Source organism: Lathyrus oleraceus, chromosome 4 (genome assembly GCF_024323335.1).
Source record: "Lathyrus oleraceus cultivar Zhongwan6 chromosome 4, CAAS_Psat_ZW6_1.0, whole genome shotgun sequence".
Taxonomy (NCBI): domain Eukaryota; kingdom Viridiplantae; phylum Streptophyta; class Magnoliopsida; order Fabales; family Fabaceae; genus Lathyrus; species Lathyrus oleraceus.
This window is the reverse complement of record NC_066582.1, coordinates 494,640,099-494,659,372: the sequence shown is the minus strand read 5'-3', so window position 1 is coordinate 494,659,372 and position 19,274 is coordinate 494,640,099.

The window sequence follows — 19,274 nt, the reverse complement described above, 5'->3', positions numbered from 1 at the left end:
TTGTGGAATTAATTGAATTGTTTTGATATGCTTTTGGTTGAGATAGTTCTGTTTGGTCTTTTGAAGTTGCAAATTGCATGTTTGATACTATTTTGTGCATAAAATGATAATGGTGATTGATTTGAGCATGGGACCAATTGAATTTGCTTTTAAATTGTTTGATTGTGGTTTTGGATAATTTTCACTTACTGTTTTGGATTTTTCATCTCCTTTGGACCCTAGGCTTGGCCTAGTGGTCTTGTTTCTCACCTTTGGAATTGGATTTTCAGGTTGAGCTGCAAATGCCTTAAGGAGAACAATGCAAGTTGTAAATTGAGTTTGGTTGCTTGTTGTAAACTAACATTGACTTTGTGTTGTAGGGTTTGATGCTTGAGTTTGAGCTCATGGCTTGCACTTGTGTGCATTAACTTGTGTTTGACTGTACAGATTAACATTTGCTGTTTACTGTTGGTTTGTCTGAGTATTGATGATACTTGATTGATTTCAGGTACCATAGTCGCTTTAGTTCTTTAAGAACTTGTTGTGCTGCTGCTTGGTTGTGTAAACCAGTTGAGGTAGACTCTCTCGTCTCCATGTAGTCTGGAAGACCTGGCTTGTTATTTAGCCAGACAACTGTCTGAAGTCCTCCTTAAGAGGCGATGTTTGTGATTGTTTACTTTTGTGCCAAGCAGGTAAAGACCTCTATGAGGCAATTGGCGGAACCCAAGGGATATGCAATCTATCCCCCGCTATTCTGTTGAGTCGTCCCTCTGCTCACACCACTGTGTTGATGCATTGGGACACAAACCCAAGATCTTGTGCTGTTGCACAGTCGAGTCAGAGTCTTGAGCGTAGAAGGGTTCCTCCATTATGGACCCACGCTCCTTTGTCTGAAGCTCTCCCTGGCCAGGGATAAGAGTTGTGAAGTCTAATCTTCACTCACCTTTCATCTGCTTCACCCTGACTCTCAATGTCAGGGTTAAGAGCGAACACTACCCTGTACAGATGACTTGCCTCGGCAGTCCACCCTTGTTTGAGCCTCACTTGACTGGATATAGTGTGTGCTATGTGAATGTTTGTTTTGTTGTGATTGATGCTTGCATGTGTGTTTTGCTTTTCCTGGTTAGGATTAGTTTGCTATTGAGCAAGTTAGGATAGAAACCATAACATAGGGCAATGATGCATGATAACACTAGGCTCGAGTACAGCTCCCTAGTAGTGTGTCTCCCCTTGGTTTCTGGCTAGAATTTCTTTCCCGTTGAGGGGAACTACGTCGCCCTGATCCTCATACCAGATGAGGTACGTAGGCAGGAGACCGTGCGAGGTCTCTCCGGGCACTTTTCTTTCTTTTTTGTATGTGTGCTTGACAGTTATAGGCTCGAGTTCCCGACTCCCTATTAACTTGTTGGTTGTTGTGTGCTTGGAAGCTGATGTAAGTCCATCGAGTGGCATTCGGGTTCCAGTGTGCGTGTGTTTGGTTCGGATGCCGATGTAAGTCCAGTGATTGGCGTTCGGGCTCCACGTTTGCCTTTTTATGTGTGTTTTGGTTCGGATGCTGATGTAAGTCCAGTGATTGGCTTTCGGGCTCCACGTTTGCCTTCTTGTGTGTGTTTTGGTTCGGATGCTGATGTAAGTCCAGTGATTGGCATTCAGGCTCCCAGTTTGCCTGTGTTTGTGTTTGCTTGTTTGGTGTGCGTGAGCCGAACTACGGCAGCTCTGATTCTTGTTCCAGACGAGATACGTAGGCATAGGATGCGATGTCCTAGCGAGCCCTCCTCCTCTTAACCCCACCTGTGTTGTGTTTCGGTGTGTGTGTGTGATGTGTTTGTTTTAGCAACCTTTTCTTTCTTTTAGAGCATGGATCCCGTCGAGTACGACGGACGTGAGGGGTGCTAATACCTTCCCCTTGCGTAACCGACTCCCGTACCCTTTCTCTTTGGACGCGAGACCATGCTTTTTCCTAGGTTTACTCTGAGCGTTTCCTTTCCCTCTTTTGGGATAAATAACGCACGGTGGCGGCTTTGTGTTGTTTTTGTTTCAGTCCGCCGGTTGTTTTTCGCGGATGCGACACCTTACCATTTGTGTCAGTCTTCTTTTTGAAGACCCACTTGCATTCTATAGAGTTACCTTCTACAAGAGGCTCTATCAAGGTCCAAACCTGGTTTGTGTACATGGAATCCATTTCAGATTTCATGGCTTGTAGCCACTTCTCAGACTCGGGACCAGTTATGGCATCTTGGTAAGTCACATGCTCATCTTGATCCATGAGTAATACATCACCTTGATTAGTTATGAGATATCCATATCTCTCGGGTAGGTGACATATCCTGCTTGACCTACATTGGTCTTGTTCTACTTGAGCAGGTTGCTCTTCCACGACTACTTATGTTTCCTGCTGTTTACTGTGGAAATTGGTAAACAACCGTTGGTCCTCCCTAAGCCTTAAAACTTAAGGTTACTTGCAGGATCGACCAGTTGATCCTAAGACATGTGCTAGTGTAACAGGGTGACTTATTCAATTCGACAGACTATCAACTTTGTGAGAAACGACTTTTGACAAAGTATTGAACAAGCATAGGTTTTTTCCACACTAAATGATGATGCTATAGCATATGGGTGACTCGTGACCGACAACACTATAACAATCAAAAGACATACACAACGAACACGTTTTTGGTGAATTCTATTATCGTAATAGAATTAGTGTCGACAGCGTAAACGACAATGAAAAATAATAATCCAAACGTAAATGAAATTAAAATAAAGTGTTCAACGGGAACAATTGAAAAATAAGGAAGTTGCATTGAAGTAAATGTGGTGATTCACGTACATAGTACTCTTAAAAACTCTTGCTTCCTCGCGCTGGGAATGTGAAGTTTTTTACAAGTGATTTTGGTACAAAGTGAACACCCCGAGTCCTCTGTGGGATCCCCTATTTAAAATGCACTAAAGAAACTGTCTATAAGCAAAACTACTCAAAAATAACAGACGTCGTGCCACACGATCTACAAACTGCTCCATATTTTGGCGCTTATTCTCCTTGTAACTGCTAGTCATTTTGAACTTCAAACTTATCCCGCTCAGGTATTTATGTCGACGCCATCTCCAACGTGTTTGACACAACCAAGAATTTCTTAAGTCCCAATATTTTCAGTTCAGTTGATAGAATGGATTTCAACCAAACATGATTCTTCTGTCGGTTTCATCTTCTGGTAGCTTGTGGTTTTCCCCGTTCTTGCTTATCTTGGGCTCAACTTTCTTTCAGACCTCCCCTTGGTGGGGTATAATCCTTAAATCCATAAGGCCATTTCATTGATTACGCCTTCAACATGCCCTGTCAATTTCTTGTGGTAACAAAATGCCCCTCAGAGATGCCATTTTCGAATGTCGACTTTTTGTGAGATAATGACATCTTTGAGATGTCGACTTGTTCTTCACCGCTTCCACTTCTACTTAGTGGTACACCTGTTTGTCCCACGCTACTGACGTCATCTAATCATGACAAACATCTCCTTTTTCCCTCGAGACACACAAAATCACGTCTCCATCACTTCACGTCTTTATGACGGAAACGTGTTTCCAACCATGACTGCCTCTTCGTCGCCACGTGTCTGTAGACGTGGGAACATGGGTACATGTGTCAAAAAAGGAAAATCAAACATCCATTTTTTCCTTTTCCTAGAGTTTAACTCTTATAAAACCCTTGTTTCTTCTTCTTCTTCTTTCCTTTTTTCGCCCTCTGCTTCAGTAAACGAAAACAACCCTTCTTCAAACCTTCAACTTCTTCCATGGCTAGCTCAAGCAAAAACAAAACACTTCCCTCCGCTGCGAAGCTCACACAACCACTCACCATTGATGACAAGGAATATGTTCCTGAACCTCCCTTTGCTGAAGAAAAAGCCAAAATCTGGCGTTCCCAGGTATTAATCCTTTTCTCTCTGTCTGACAAACCTTTAGCATTCTTAGGTCCACTCCGAGAAAATCGTCGTCCTGAGATAACTAAGACAAATTCCTTTTTCCCCACCAGTCATCTTTCTGAACCTCTAGTTTCTTCTCAAAAACCTTTCTCCCTCCGTTATATCGAAAGGAATTTTAGGACTGCTCCTCCCAAGAACTGTCCTAAGTTTTGTGTTTGGATGGATCGTTTAGAAACAGAAAAAATCAACCACTGGAAACGAATAGGTATCTATACCCTTCTGCAAATTGCCCGTTGTGGCCCCCCTCAATCTTGTGGCATGTTGCTGGCTGCCCTCAAATTTTGGGACAGTTCGACCAACTCCTTTCATACCAAATGTGGCATGATTACGCCATCACTCTTAGATATTGCTGCCATTACAGGCTTAAAACCGATCGGCGAAGTCTTCGACTGTGAAGTCGTAGCACCAGTCTCTGTAAGGTTTGACGTTGGAGATTCTCACAAGCCGACATACAACAACTTTATTGATCATCATGCTACATCTTCAGGCCCTGTGACCACTGAAGAACATGTGGCCTTTCTAACTCTTTGGCTGTCTCGTTTTATGTTCTGTTCTAGATCAATGCAGATAGCTAAACATTTTGCTCTCCTGGAAACTCAGCTACACCAAGAGCGCGACATCACTCTTGGCCAATTAATACTGGCCTGTCTTTATGAGTCTTTATCTGAAGTCGTCTGCCAAATCAAACTTTTTGACCCTGAGAACTCAAAGAATGAAGAATGTCTTGGCCCACGGTCCTTTTTGGTTCCTACAATTATGGCTCAACGCCATTTTTTCTAAAGACATAACGTTTCATGGGATGAGAAGGGTTGCGTGTCCCCTAGAAGAACAACACCATTTTTGGAAGCAACGGATCCCTTTGACGCCCATCGACAAAACCTTTCCCGATGTCAAGGTGTTTCACCTCATGTTTACCATCATGTTGACTCGCGCCGACTTTCACCCTTCTATGGCTCTTTTCAGTAGTCGGACTGAAGGTCCTGAGTGGCTCACCAGGGCTTTTCCTTCGACTGAAGATGAGCATAAAAATGAAACCTTTGTTATCTGGAGACGTTTTCTGATCCCTCAGTTTCTGTCGGCTGTAACATTCGGCGTTAACCCTGGCCTGGTTGCTTACCAACCCAACTTGGTAGCTAGACAATTTGGACTTTGTCAGTTTGTCCCCAAGTCCCTGTATTCTTCTCTCGACATACTCACAAACATCCTTTGTGATCAACCCTGGAGTATGATCCAAGAAGATATTGAGGCCCTTTGGGAAAACCGACCAAGGCTCCATTCCATCCCATTTCAACCAGCCTTCTTCTGCACCAAGGAATTTGATGATTGGTGGCAATCATATCTTGCTGCTTACGTTGGTGCTCCTGAGGCCAAATTATCTGAACTAACTCAGGCTCTTGTCTATTTGCAGGCGAAATCGACCAAGTGTAAGACTCTCTACGCCAAACAAATTCAAGCTTTCCAGAACTATTTTCGAGTTGTGTATCAACCTGATAATCTTCGTCGGACCATTTCTGAGGCCGCTGTCGAATTAAAGGAAAAGGTAGTCGACAAGCTTTAAAAACTTAAAATCCCTGGTTACGCAAAAGACAAGTATCTTTACGCCTTTCATTTCAGAAACATCAAATTTCCTCCTTTGCCATCTAGCCCATTGGCTTTGGCCTTCGGCTATTCAATTCCAGATTGGTATTATTGTCCCTTTTCAGACGTGCAAAATGCTTATAAGAAAAAGGCCGACAGAGTGGTACCGACGAAGCATTATCTGCCATACTACTCAGGGCCACTTCATATTGATCCTCAACATGTTAGAGTGCTCGATTCCACATAAATTGGTAACACTTTTTCTGGAAACCTAACACCTCCTTTTATTTGGATTTTGTCGCTTACTTGATTTTCTATGTTTCTTTACAGCGATCCCCATAGACCCTGTGGATCACACTTCTGCCAACGAACATATCCTTTCGACAAAAGAGACTCAGGTTCAACTTTGGCTGATTTGCCATTTTCTTTTACTTTGGTATTTATTCTTAACCATCATTTTCAATCTTGCAGGTTACTACTGAGAAGTCCTCTGATGATGATGAGCGACCCATTGCCTAAGTTTTGAAAAAACCCAGTTCTTCGATATGCACCTATATGTAGCAATCTCACTCAACCCTGTGATTTCTCTAATGGAAACAATATGTGGTATCTAACTTCTTACTTATGTGCAAGGTTAACCATGTTCGACAGATCTACCCGTCCCTTCTCAATCCAAGAAATCCAAAAAACATAAACGTTCTGCTGCCTCAAGACCTGAGGTATTTCTTGTCAGCTTGTCTGATCTTCAGACTAGAATATCTGCTTATAATTTCTCTTCATGTCTTCAGCCGTCTCTTCAGCCGATTCAGCCATCTTCTCAACAATCCCACAAATCCAAAGGCCACCAGGGCCATAAAAGGAAGAAACATGATTCTCCCTCTAGGGGTGGTGAAGCAAAGAAGAAAAAACACCACAAAATGCTCACTCTAGAGGCTCTTTCTCCTCTAGACGCTGACACCATTGTGGTCGACACGTCTATCCTTAATAAAGTTCCTGATCCAGGTGTGGGGACTTCGAAGTCGACCGACATCCCTGCTGCTGATGTCTTGGAGGAAGGGAATCCGGATGTCATTCTCCCTACATCGACACAGATAATCACTTGTTTTACTATATTTTTCCTTGAATTGCTGGACTTTCCTTACAAACATCCTTTTGCTCTAATACAGGTTGATGCTTCTGGTGAGCAACCCCACCATGTTGCAGAATATACTCCATCGTCGCCGACTTCTTCTCCATCTCACTAAGCACCCTCTGTCGACACTGCTGGTGAGTTCATTGGCTTCCTTGTCCAGATTAGTGATAGTGACTCTGGTACAGTCACTAGCCCTGCGACGCACACGGATTTCAGTTCGACTAGTTCTGACTCCAGTCTTTCTTCAACTTCGTTGCCTTTGCAGGATTCAAGGGGACCAGGATATGTTGGCATCACAAAAATCCAGCCTCCTCCAACTACTCCTCTACCAACTACTTCCCCTTCATCTTCCCAGGGGATTGGCAATAAAGCCTTATGCTCTAAAAGTAATTGCTAGGCTTCACAGCCTAGTAAGATCACGTGATGCTTCTTCAAATTCTGAGCAGCTTCACCATTCTGATAAGATGGGTTCTGAAGCGACAAAGGTCAAAGCTTTGATGGACAAGGTTCGTTTTCACGCTTTGAATCCAGATCTACCCCATGTGCTTATGAGTGAACCTGCTGTCGGCCCAGAACTCTTGCATATGCTTGCCTAACTCAAAGAGCTTCACCTTTTTGAGTATGCTAAGTGTGCGATGTCCACTTTAGAAAACTTCTGGTTTCCCTGCTGCGTCATCTCGACAACGTTAGGGAAAATGAACACCAGATTGTAACTACATAGACCTTTGTGAAGGAGAAATGGGAACTGGTGATGAAAGCTGACGAAGAGGTCATCAAAATGCTAGGAACAATTTAGGAGAAGAAAAAGGAATTTGCCTCCAAACAAACAAGAGCTGCTGAGATACGCCTCCAAATTGATGACCTTCAGCGTCAAATTACTGCTCTGGATAATGAATTGGAGTCAATTATTGAGGAGGAATCGTCTATTGTCGACAACGTTATCAAGCCGGCCCAAGATACTGTGAAGCAGACCACCAACGATGTCTTGGTTGTAGTTGAAGAACTTTCCAACGTTGAAAATAAGCTTGAACAGCTTAAGGTCCATGCCGACAGCTTTGAATCTAAGTCTTTACACTACAACCTTGAGCTTCAATCATTTCAGTCTAGATTCGGTCAACTTTAACTGATTTTATTTTTTATGTAATATTTGAACAATGGCTTTTTTGCCATTTTTTTATGCCACTATTTTATTTTCCAGCATTATGTATATTTAATTTTTTGTGCTTTTATAGCTGGTTTCAAACATAGTTTTCTCCAACCTAGTTTGTTCGACAGCCATTTAGCCTGTCGAAATCTTGACCTCTTGAAGGAGAGGCCTATACTTTTTTAAGTATTTTCCATTTATCCTCAAGATTCGCCTATCTGGTGCCAACTCTTCGACTTCGTAGGCGTTATTAGAGAAAACCTTAAACGGTCGTTTCCAATTTGGGGACCATTTGCCCAAGACTCTGTCATTTTTATCCATAGGCAGGATCACTCTCCAAACTAAATCGTTGACAAAAAACATTTTGCCCTTCACCTTTGTATTCTAGGCTCTGGCGACTTTTTCTTTCTGCCTTAGTAATGAATCCAAGGCTAACATTTTTTCCTCATCTAACTCGACCAGTTCGTTCGCCATCATGCTCCAATAATCTTCAGAAGGTATTTCATGTTGCCTCTGGATTCTGATTGCATGAACATGAGTCCCTACTGGTAACACTGCATCGTGCCCATATACCAGTCGAAATGGAGTTGTTCCGGTTGCTTCTTTTGGCGACGTTCGACATGCCCACAAAGCTTGATCTAACGTCTTATGCCAATTTCTTGGCTTCTTGCCTACATGTTTCTTTATTAGATTAATGATCACTTTATTGGTTGCTTCGACCTGACCATTTGCCTGTGCGTAATAAGGGATGGAAGTCAATAATTTGATTCCCATCTCTTTTGTAAAATCTTGCATCTTTCGACCAGTAAAAACTGACCCTTGGTCGGTTGTAATTATTTCTGGGATACCAAATCTGCATATGATGTGACTTTGGACAAAGTATATCACAGCCTCTTGATCCACATTTGTCAATGCTACGGCTTCGACCCATTTTGTGAAATAGTCGATACGGACCAAAACATACCTTTGTTGTTTCGACGAAGCTGGTTTTATTTCTCCAATCACATCCAATGCCCACCCTCAAAAAGGCCAGGACTTCACAATTGTATGCAACTCACTTGCAAGCACATGATGTATTCCCCCATGCAATTGGCATTCCTGACAATTTTTAGCAAATTCAGTGCAATATTTCAACATTGCAGGCCAATAAACTCCTGAGCGCATCAAAATCCATTTCATCTTCAGTCCCGCTTGATGCGCCCCACACGCTCCACTATGTACACTCGACACAGCCACATATGCCTCACTTTCTCCCAAGCATTTTAGCAAAACTCCTCCAGTTGTCTTTTTGAACAATTCATCATTCACGAGGATATAACCGAGGGCCCTATATTTTATCTTTCGATCTGTCGACCCTATAGGATTACGTAAATAATCGACTAACGGTTTACGCCAATAATTTTCTCCCTCGTCGTCGACGGTCAGAATTTTAAAATGATATTTATCTACAACTTCCAACGTTATAATCGACAAATTTGATGGTGATAACAATGCCGCTCGTACCTTCTCTCTTACTTGAACCTCTTTTTCATCCTGGTCTTTCGACGCTTTGTACCTTGAAGCTTCCTGCGCCAAATCATTTTCTCTCTGGTTCTCTTTCCGTGGTATATGCTGGAGGCTTACTTGCTCAAACCTCTTGAGTAGTCTGATGGTAATCACAAAATACATGATTAAATTTGCTTTGACACACCTGTATTCTTTTGATACCTGTTTAATTACTAACTCAGAGTCTCCCATAATTTCGACATTCCTTGCCCCCAATTCCAGCAGAAGTTCAAGTCATGTGATCAACGATTCATATTCTGCTTCATTGTTTGTGCATACTCCTTCAATTCTGTATTTGAACTCTGCTAGAATTCCATCTGGAGAAATTATGACTCCCCTCATCCCAGATCTGTTCTTATGTCTTGAACCGTCGAAGTACAATATCCATGGCACTATGTCTACATAATTTTGAGCCATTGAATGGTCGACAAGGAAATATGTCACCACTTGCCCTTTCATCGCTTTTAAAGGCACGTACGTCAGAGAATACTCAGTTAACACCAAAGCTCATTTACCAATTCGACTATGCAAAATTGGTTTAGACAACATGTGCTTAATAATATCAAAGTGAGAAGATACATACACATCAACCGACTTAATATATTATTTTAGTTTCATACAAGAAAAATACAGGCATAGACATAGTTTTTCTATATCACTATACCTAGTTTCAGGATCATTAAGCATTCGACTAAGGGGATACACAGGTCTTTCGACACTTTTTCCATCCTCTTGGACTAACATACTTCCTATAGTCGATTCTGAAGCTGCAATATACAACCTCATTGGCCTATTCCTAACAGGAGGGGCCAGTACTTGAGGCTCAGTCAAATATTCCTTAGTTTTTGTCAAAAGCCTCTTGGTGCTCTTCTTGCCACTTAAAATCCTCATTCTTTAGTCGCAGGAGTGGTGAAAAAGCTTTAGTTTTACCACTTAGATTGGATATAAATCTTTTAAGAAAATTTATTTTGCCCAATAAAGATTGCAGTTCCTTTTTGGTCGACGGAGGCTTGACGTCCATAATGGCTTTCGTTTTGCTTTGGTTTACTTCAATACCTTTTTTATGCATCACAAAGCCAAGGAAATCACCCCCCTGCACACAAAAAGCACACTTTAATGGATTCATTTCCAATCCACATTGTTTCATCCTTAAAAAGGCCTTTCGGAGATGTTCGACATGAGTAAGTCGGCCATTTGATTTTATCACAATATCATCAATGTATACTTGCATGAAATCTTCAATAAAATCATGGAACATTGAGTTCATTACCCTCTGATATGTCGCTTCGGCATTTTTTAGGCCGAATGGCATGACAACCCACTCATATGTACCTAAGGCTCCTGGGCATCGAAACGCCGTCTTCGGCACATCTTTTTCTGCAATAAAAATTTGGTTATATCCAGAATAACCATCTAACATACTTAAATACTCAAAACCAGCGGCATAATCGACCAACATTTCTGCTATGGGCATGGCATACTCGTCTTTGGGGGTAGCCGCATTTAGATCTCTAAAGTCAATGCATACTCGTAAAGACCCGTTTTTCTTAATTACTAGCACAATATTAGCCAACCGTTCAACATACCCTGCAGTCTGTATAAACTTGCTTTTGAGGAGCCTTTCTATCTCTGCTTTTATCTTTGCCATGATATCTGGTGCGAAACGCCTAGGTGTTTGCTTTACTGGCTTTCTTCCAGCTTTTATTAACAGTTTTAGCTCTACCAAATCCCTACTTAAATCAGACATTTCATTATAATCCCAAGCAAAACAATCCTTAAATTCTTTAAGTAAAGATATTACCTCAGATTTTAACTCTTTGTCGATGTTAGCGCTGATGTATGTTGGCCTTTTGTTGCCATTTTCGCCAAGGTCGACTTCTTCTAAGGGGTCTTGTGATCGCATTTTTCTAGTGCCTTTGGATCTTTTTCAAATCCTAAAGGTTCATCGTCATAAATGTAGTCCAAACGTTGCATGTTGATGTTTCCTTTTGCCACATCTGACTTATCTGGAGGTTCTGGCTCAATAGCCAAACTATCTTCTTTCTTTAAAACATAGGCTTCAACAGCCATGTTTTCTTCAGCCTCTAAGGCCGATTTTATTTTGTTCTCGGTAACGTATGTCGAAATCCTATTTAAAGCTTCTAACTCAGTCATCATCAGTGACATCCCCCCAGCCTGTCAACCGGATATCTGCATAGGATGGATTCTCTAAACGTTCCACATCCCAAATGAAGCCATGAGTTTCGTGCAAAGTTAGAGAAACAAAAGCTTCACTCAGATTAACATACACATCCTCAGTTGGTAAACAAGGAGAAATGTTAGCCAACTTCCTCTTGAATTCCTTCTTGCCGACATTATTCACGTCAGCCAGGAAGTAGCCTTGATCAACTTCAATGTTTTCAACCACTCCATCTTATCTCCAAATTACCAAAATCTGATGTGCTGAAGATGGTACAGCTCCGACACCATGGAGCCATTCTCTGCCGACTAACAAATTGTAACTTGGTTTGGCATCTATTACCATGAACAGTGTCGACCTAGTTATTGAACCTACAATGATGTTCACCATGATCACACCCATGGTGCTTTTTGTTTTGCCCCCATAGTCAGATAAGACCATGTTGTTGGATCTAACATCAGTATCATACTTGCCAATTTTCTTCAAAATATGGTGTGGCATGATGTTAACAGTAGCGCCACAATCTACCAACACTTTGTTGATAGTCACACCTTCCACTTTGACCCTAATCAACAGAGGTTTCAAGTGACTCTTCATAGTCATTGCGGGCCTCTCAAAAATTGCTTCTTAGCTCTCACCAGAACCATCATTCAGCACAAAGTAACATCTTGGCTTATGTAATGTCATTTCCTCAGTGTCGGCATCGTCTACTGAATCCTTCACCTCAGTAACACAATTGTACTCTTCTGGTAGAATTGACACCACGTTGACTAAGATGTCCAAACTTGCTTCTAATTATGAATTGAAGTCATCAGTAACTTCATTAGAACATTTTTCACTTGGTCGACGAACATACTCCCTGATCCGTTCTTTTGCTGCCGTGTCGACCTTCACAACAACTCTTTTTCCAGAATCCGCCCCACTAGCCATGCCTTTTCCAGCTATTCCCCTAGAAGCCTCTCTTTCAGCCTGCTTGCGACGCTGAAAACGTCTCCATTGAGTTCTGGACATGGGGTTCTTTCCCAATTAATTTTCAAAGACATGAGTCATTTTCTCAGACTTGAACTCACACATGTAGTTGATTGCTAAACCTCCTCTGGCAGCAGCAACACCTTGTGGGGTTTCTTGTTTTTCCTGAGGCTTGATCCAGGTGCCTCTAAGAGCACTTGCCAATGGTACAAAGCTCTTAGGCCTTGCTTGAGCATTCTCCACAGCCTTCCTTGGGATTCTTTCATTCTGGTGTGCTCTGTTCAGCTCACTTCTCTTACTTTTTCCCAATTGTAGCTTCTAGAAATTTTCAGCAGCAACTTTGTCGGTGACAGCGCCACATCTAGGGCATAAGCAGACTTATGAACCCTTATTTTTGCAGCGATACAGGAAATCTACCAAATATTCATCAGCCCTTGGATAAACTTCAACTATGTCGACATCTGGGCTTTCACCAGTTTCCTCTAATATGTCGGTCTCATCATATTCAGTGATCTCGACTGGATCCACGAATAGAGCTTCCTCCTGGTGGAGAGGGTCAGCGTCGATCTTCATTTTGCGGCTATCAAAATTTAGACTGCCTTCTTGAATTGCTTTCTGAACCAGATCCCTAAAAAGATAACAATTAGAGGTATTATGACCAAGATAATTATGATACTTACAAAATCCTTTCTTCTGTATTTGTTCTAATGGTGGTATTTTAGTACCAGGTGGCACCACCATTTGACCAACCTTAACTAACAAATCAAAAATTTTCCCACGCTTTGTCACATTAAATGTATAAGTTTTTGAAGAGAATTTTGGATTGTTTTCGACAGGATTTTTCCCTTGTGAAGGAAGTAGTAACCGACACTCATAAGCAAATCCTGGCTTTAACTCAGTCACGTCAATTTCTAATTCGGTCGATGAGGCATAATCAACCTCATAGATTGGATCTGTCACGTCATAATCGACGAATGCTATTTCTTCCTTCTTAGCCTTACTATGTCTAACCTTTTCTAACCTTAGTCGTTCGAGATGTCGAACTCTATCAGCCAATTGTGACATACTCTTTACAAAGGTTAGGTCTATTTTCTTCCTAATGGAATAATCTAACCCCCCAGCAGCCATTTGAACAAGTTCATGTTCTGGTACTTGCGTAAAGCACCTGGCCTTTAATGATATAAATCTATTCAGATAATCGTCAATACTCTCAGCAAACCTTCTCTTAATGCTAGACAATTATGCCAAACTGATTTTGGAGTTTCCTTCGTAAAACTGTTCATGGAACTTCTTTTCTAACTTGGCCCACGAATCAATCGAACTTGGGGCCAAAGAAGTGAACCATGTGAAGGCAACCTTAGTCAGAGAGGAAGGAAAGTTTTTTATTCTCAAACACTCATTATGAGCCAAATCTCTTGACTCTGTTAAATATCTGGCAATATGTTATATTGTCGACTCACCAGATTCTCCCCCAAACTTAGTGTATTTAGGCACTTTCATTCCCCTAGGTGCCTCGGTTTGGAGAATAAATTCAGCCAATGGGAAAGCATATAGTGGCCTTTGCAATGTGACACTCATACCATTCCTAGCCAGAATCCTTTCGACAATAGTTATCAAATTATTTTCTACTGCTAAGTCTTCTTGTCGATGTTGATCGACAATTTGATCAGCATTCTGATGTCGGTTAACTAACACTATCTGGTTACGTCCTGCTACTCCTGACTCAATCCCTTGATTCTGTTGGGGTCTAAGGATTTGTCCCTCATGGACTGTCTCATCTTCTTCTGCCCCTATCTCTACTTGAACATGAATGATTTTCCTGAGCACTTGTGCCATCTGTCGAGCTGGTGCCCCCAGGAAGTTACACAAGCGTGTCAATTGATTAGCCACCTGCCTATTTGTTTTAGCAGATTCTTGTATCACAGGATTAAAAACTGTACCCATTTGGTTAGTTAACATATTAACCAACTCATGATTATTATCATCCATTTACTCCCTCAATACCGCTATTGAAGTGTTCGACAACGACATGGTTCTATTTTGAGTATTATTCCTATTCTGAGCATTGTTTGAAACCAATGTTGCACTTGATGTTGACTGATATCCTGACATTAAGGAATACGACATTCCATAAAGAGGATTTGTGGTGCCAAAGCGAGGCACATAAGGTCTGAACGTCGTTATCGTTGATCCTGAATCTCCCGGTGGAGGTAAGGGAATTGACGCTCCAACCACACCCGTAGTCGACATCGTCGAGGTTGCACCTGTCATCAGAGGCAGAGTTGCAACCTATGAAATTACTGTTTCCGTAATGGATAAAGTCCCTTGTGGCACTTCATCTGTATTGGAGTTTGACATTTTCACAGTTTCTTGTGGCCTACTGTATAGTTTGCCACTTCTAAGTTTCATGCAATTGCGTAACTACACTAGCGCTGGTCCCACTGGGCGTGCCATTTTTTTTACTGTGGAAATTGGTAAACAATCGTTGGTCCTCCCTAAGCCTTAAAACTAAAGGTTAGTTGCAGGATCGACCAGTTGATCCTAAGACATATACTAGTGTAACAGGGTGACTTATTCAATTCGACAGACTATCAACTTTGTGAGAAACGACTTTTGACAAAGTATTGAACAAGCACAAGTTTTTTCCACACGAAATAATGATGTTATAGCAATCAAAAGACATACATAACGAACACGCTTTTGGTGAATTCTATTATCGTAATAGAATTAGTGTCGACAACATAGACGATAATGAAAAATGATAATTCAAATGTAAATGAAATTAAAATAAAGTGTTCAACGGGAATAATTGAAAAATAAGGAAGTTGCATTGAAGTAAATGTGGTGATTCACGTACATAGTACTCTTAAAAACTCTTGCTTCCTCGCGCTGGGAATGTGAAGTTTTTTACAAGTGATTTTGGTACAAAGTGAACACCCCGAGTCCTCCGTGGGATCCCCTATTTATAATGCACTAAAGAAACTGTCTACAAGCAAAACTACTCAAAAATAACAGCCGTCGTGCCACACGATCTACAAACTGCTCCATATTTTGGCGCTTATTCTCCTTGTAACTGCTAGTCATTTTGAATTTCAAACTTATCCCGCTCAGGTATTTATGTCGACGCCATCTCCTATGTGTTTGACACAACCAAGAATTTCTTAAGTCCCAATCTTCAGTTCAGTCGGCAGAATGGATTTCGACCAAACATGATTCTTCTGTCGATTTCATCTTCTGGTAGCTTGTGGTTTTCCCCGCTCTTGCTTATCTTGGGCTAACTTTCTTTCAGACCTCCCCTTGGCGGGGTATAATCCTCAAATCCATAAGGCCCTTTCATTGATTACGCCTTCAACATGCCCTATTAATTTCTTGTGGTAACACCTGCTCTAATTCCTCCATAGGTGTATCAATGCTTTGTGATTCTTGAATTTCTTCAAGCTCTATTTTCCTCCCACTGATTTCTTTGGAAATAAAATCTTTTTCTAGGAAAACTCCTGTTTGAGCGACAAACACTTTGCCCTCAGAAGGATTGTAGAAGTAATACCCTCATGTTTCTTTAGGATACCGAACAAATAAGCATTTGTCAGATTTAGGCTCAAGCTTAGTTGAAATTTGTCGTTTCACATAAACTTCACAACCCCAAATCTTCATGTAAGACATATGTGGTTTCTTACCACTCCATATCTCATATGGGGTCTTCTCAACCTTTTTGGATGGAACACAGTTAAGTGTGTAAGTTGTTGTCAATAGTGCATATCCCCAGAAGGAGTTTGGAAGATCAGCGTGACTCATCATGGATCGGACCATGTCTAACAAGGTTCGATTTCTTATCTCAGATACACCGTTCCATAAGGGTGTTCCAGGAGGAGTAACTCGGGATAAGATCCCACACTCTTTCAGATGGCCATCAAACTTTAGGCTTAAATACTCACCACCTCGATTTGATCGAAGAGTTTTAATATTCTTACCTAGTTGGTTTTTTACTTCATTCTTGAATTCCTTGAACTTTCAAAGGACTTTGATTTGTGTTTCATTAAATACACATAACCATATCTACTGAAATCATCAGTAAATGTGATGAAGTACTGAAAACCTCCTCTGGCTGGTATGTTCAGTGGTCCACATACATCAGTATGTATGAGGGCCAAAAGATCATTAGCTCTTTCACCTTTTCCTGTGAATATAGACTTTGTCATCTTTCCAATTAAACAATATCTGCATGTCTCATATGATTCATAATCAAAAGAGTCAAAGAGTCCATCTTTATGGAGTTTGGAAATGTGTTTCTCATTTATGTGGCCTAATCGACAATGCCAAAGGTAAGTTGGATTTAACTCATTAGGTTTCATCCTTTTAGTATTAATGTTATAAATAGGCATTTCAAGATCAAGGACATATAGTCCATTGTTCATTTGTGCAGTAGCATAGAATATATCATTTAAATAAATTGAGCAACAATTGTTCTTTATTATAAATGAAAAACCAAACTTATCCAAACAAGAAACGGAAATAATATTCCTGCTAATATTATTCCAACTCTTGCTTCTAAACATATATAATCTTATTATAATTTGGTTAGTTAAGTTTGACCCATTGTTTTAGCAATTGGATATTACAATTATCTCATCGCACCTTACTAAAACTTGGAAAGCTTAAACTTCATATTTAATTTGAGGGAATTTGCAATTATTCTGATCTCACCGGCTTATTTGTCATATAATTCGTCTCTCACATGCATCAACATACATAATAAAACAGTTATGGCCCCTAGCGCAATTGTTCTCCAAAGCCAATGAGAGAACCTAAGCTAAACTAATAACGATCTAAGCTTCTCCAAGCAAGATCTTCAAGGTTGTCCTCCTTTGATATTGTATTCTTCTCTTTCTTCATAACATTACATTATATAAAATAAACTTGTTTTACATACGAGGGAGTGAGATGACAAAAGAAATTACATTAAGAGATTATAAGAGAGGCACGACACGCAAGCCGTATTTTAAAATCCCAAAACAAAATAAAGGAAAACTAAGGTCATAACTAATCACCACAAGACAATAATAATAAACACATTATTATTATTAATTTAAATTTTGTTAATTACTTAAAACCAAATTAAATTTCAGCGACCGATCACACCAAGCAGAGTTAGTCGGGGGTCCACTGCCCGGTCAGCGGACAGGGGTTCCGCTGATCGGTCAACGGACGGTGGTTCTGAATAATGGTCAGCGGACGGGGGTTAGCACCCCCTTGCGGGGTTGTTAGGGGCAGTGCCCCGACGCAAAATTTTAATGAACAATTAATTTGAAATCGACATTGTTTTTCGCATCAACACTTGATACTTTAAAGCACAACTCTTGCGCAGTCACAACCCTAATCACATAACTCTTTGACAACACAACCCTTGTGCCGTCATTAACCCTAATGCACCAATTTCAGACCATCAAACACACCTCGATTGTTAATTCAATATGATTGATCAACACGTAATTGCTTCACCATACTAATGTCGGATCAAGAAGCAAATGACCATTGATCGCTAAAAGGAAAATAACCATTAAGTGTTTGAATGAACGAAACAAAAACATTATATCATATATACCGTATTTTGCATCAGGATTACTTATATCATATATATAACTTGATCGATCTCAATTGCGTAACCTATGGACGATCGATGTATCGCTGCTTCACCATACTAACGTCGGATTCCGAAGCATAGTCCACATCAATCATCCAAATTATACACACATGATGCCAAATTTAATTACTCGTTTATTCTTTAATTCATTCTGTCTTTTAATCATATTAATACAGAAATTACAGAAAATAAACAGTTATCAAATGCATGGTTTCGTAAGTGGCTCTGATACCACTGAAGGAGAATAGCGATCCAAAATGCAGCGAAATTTAAAAATTTATCCTTTAGTGATACTTATGAATGGGCATGATCAATGATAGAATCATTACCTCTTGTGGCGATTGAAAACTTTGATGCAGATCTACAGAGCGATCACGAACGTTGAACGGTGACAACACCTCTACTCAGTCCACACTAACAGATTCTTTCAATCTCAGTGCTAGCTGCTATGAATGAAGGCTTTCAGTGTGTGTGTGTGTGTGTGAGAGAGAGAGAGAGAGAGAGAGAGAGAAATGAAATTACAACTGCACAAATGCTTTTGCGAAAGAGTTCTATTTATAGAACCACTTGTTTGGGCTGCAAGCTAAAAAGCCCACTTAAGTGTATGTGTCCCATATCTTATAATATGCCAAAATCACTTAGGCGTGTGGTACCTTACCATATTTCGTATTCTACTTAAGTGCATCATATCTTACGATGTTCTTCAATTCACTTAATTGCACCATACTTTACGGTGTTCCTTAGCTACTATATCTCTCATAAATCCGTCCTTTTGTGTGTGACCCTGTAGGTCATCGCGACATTGACAATTATATTAAATCACGTATTTAACATGATAAACAATGAGCGGTTTCTAGCAACACATCACTGATACCCAAGACACGAAAATGTCATGTGATTTGACAAATCCTTTTGTGATAATACTTATGTGTACAATTACCTTTTTGCCCTTATGTATATATTGAACACAAGGCATAAACTGTGGCATCCTTGTCTAGTTCAATATTGGGCCCGTAGACATTTATCCTGTTAGGCAGGATGGGAAAATTCCATCCAGGTCACTCATGTCCCTTAGCATGCTTCGTGGAGTACCCATCAACTGCCTTTATGGTCATCTAGTTACGGACAATGTT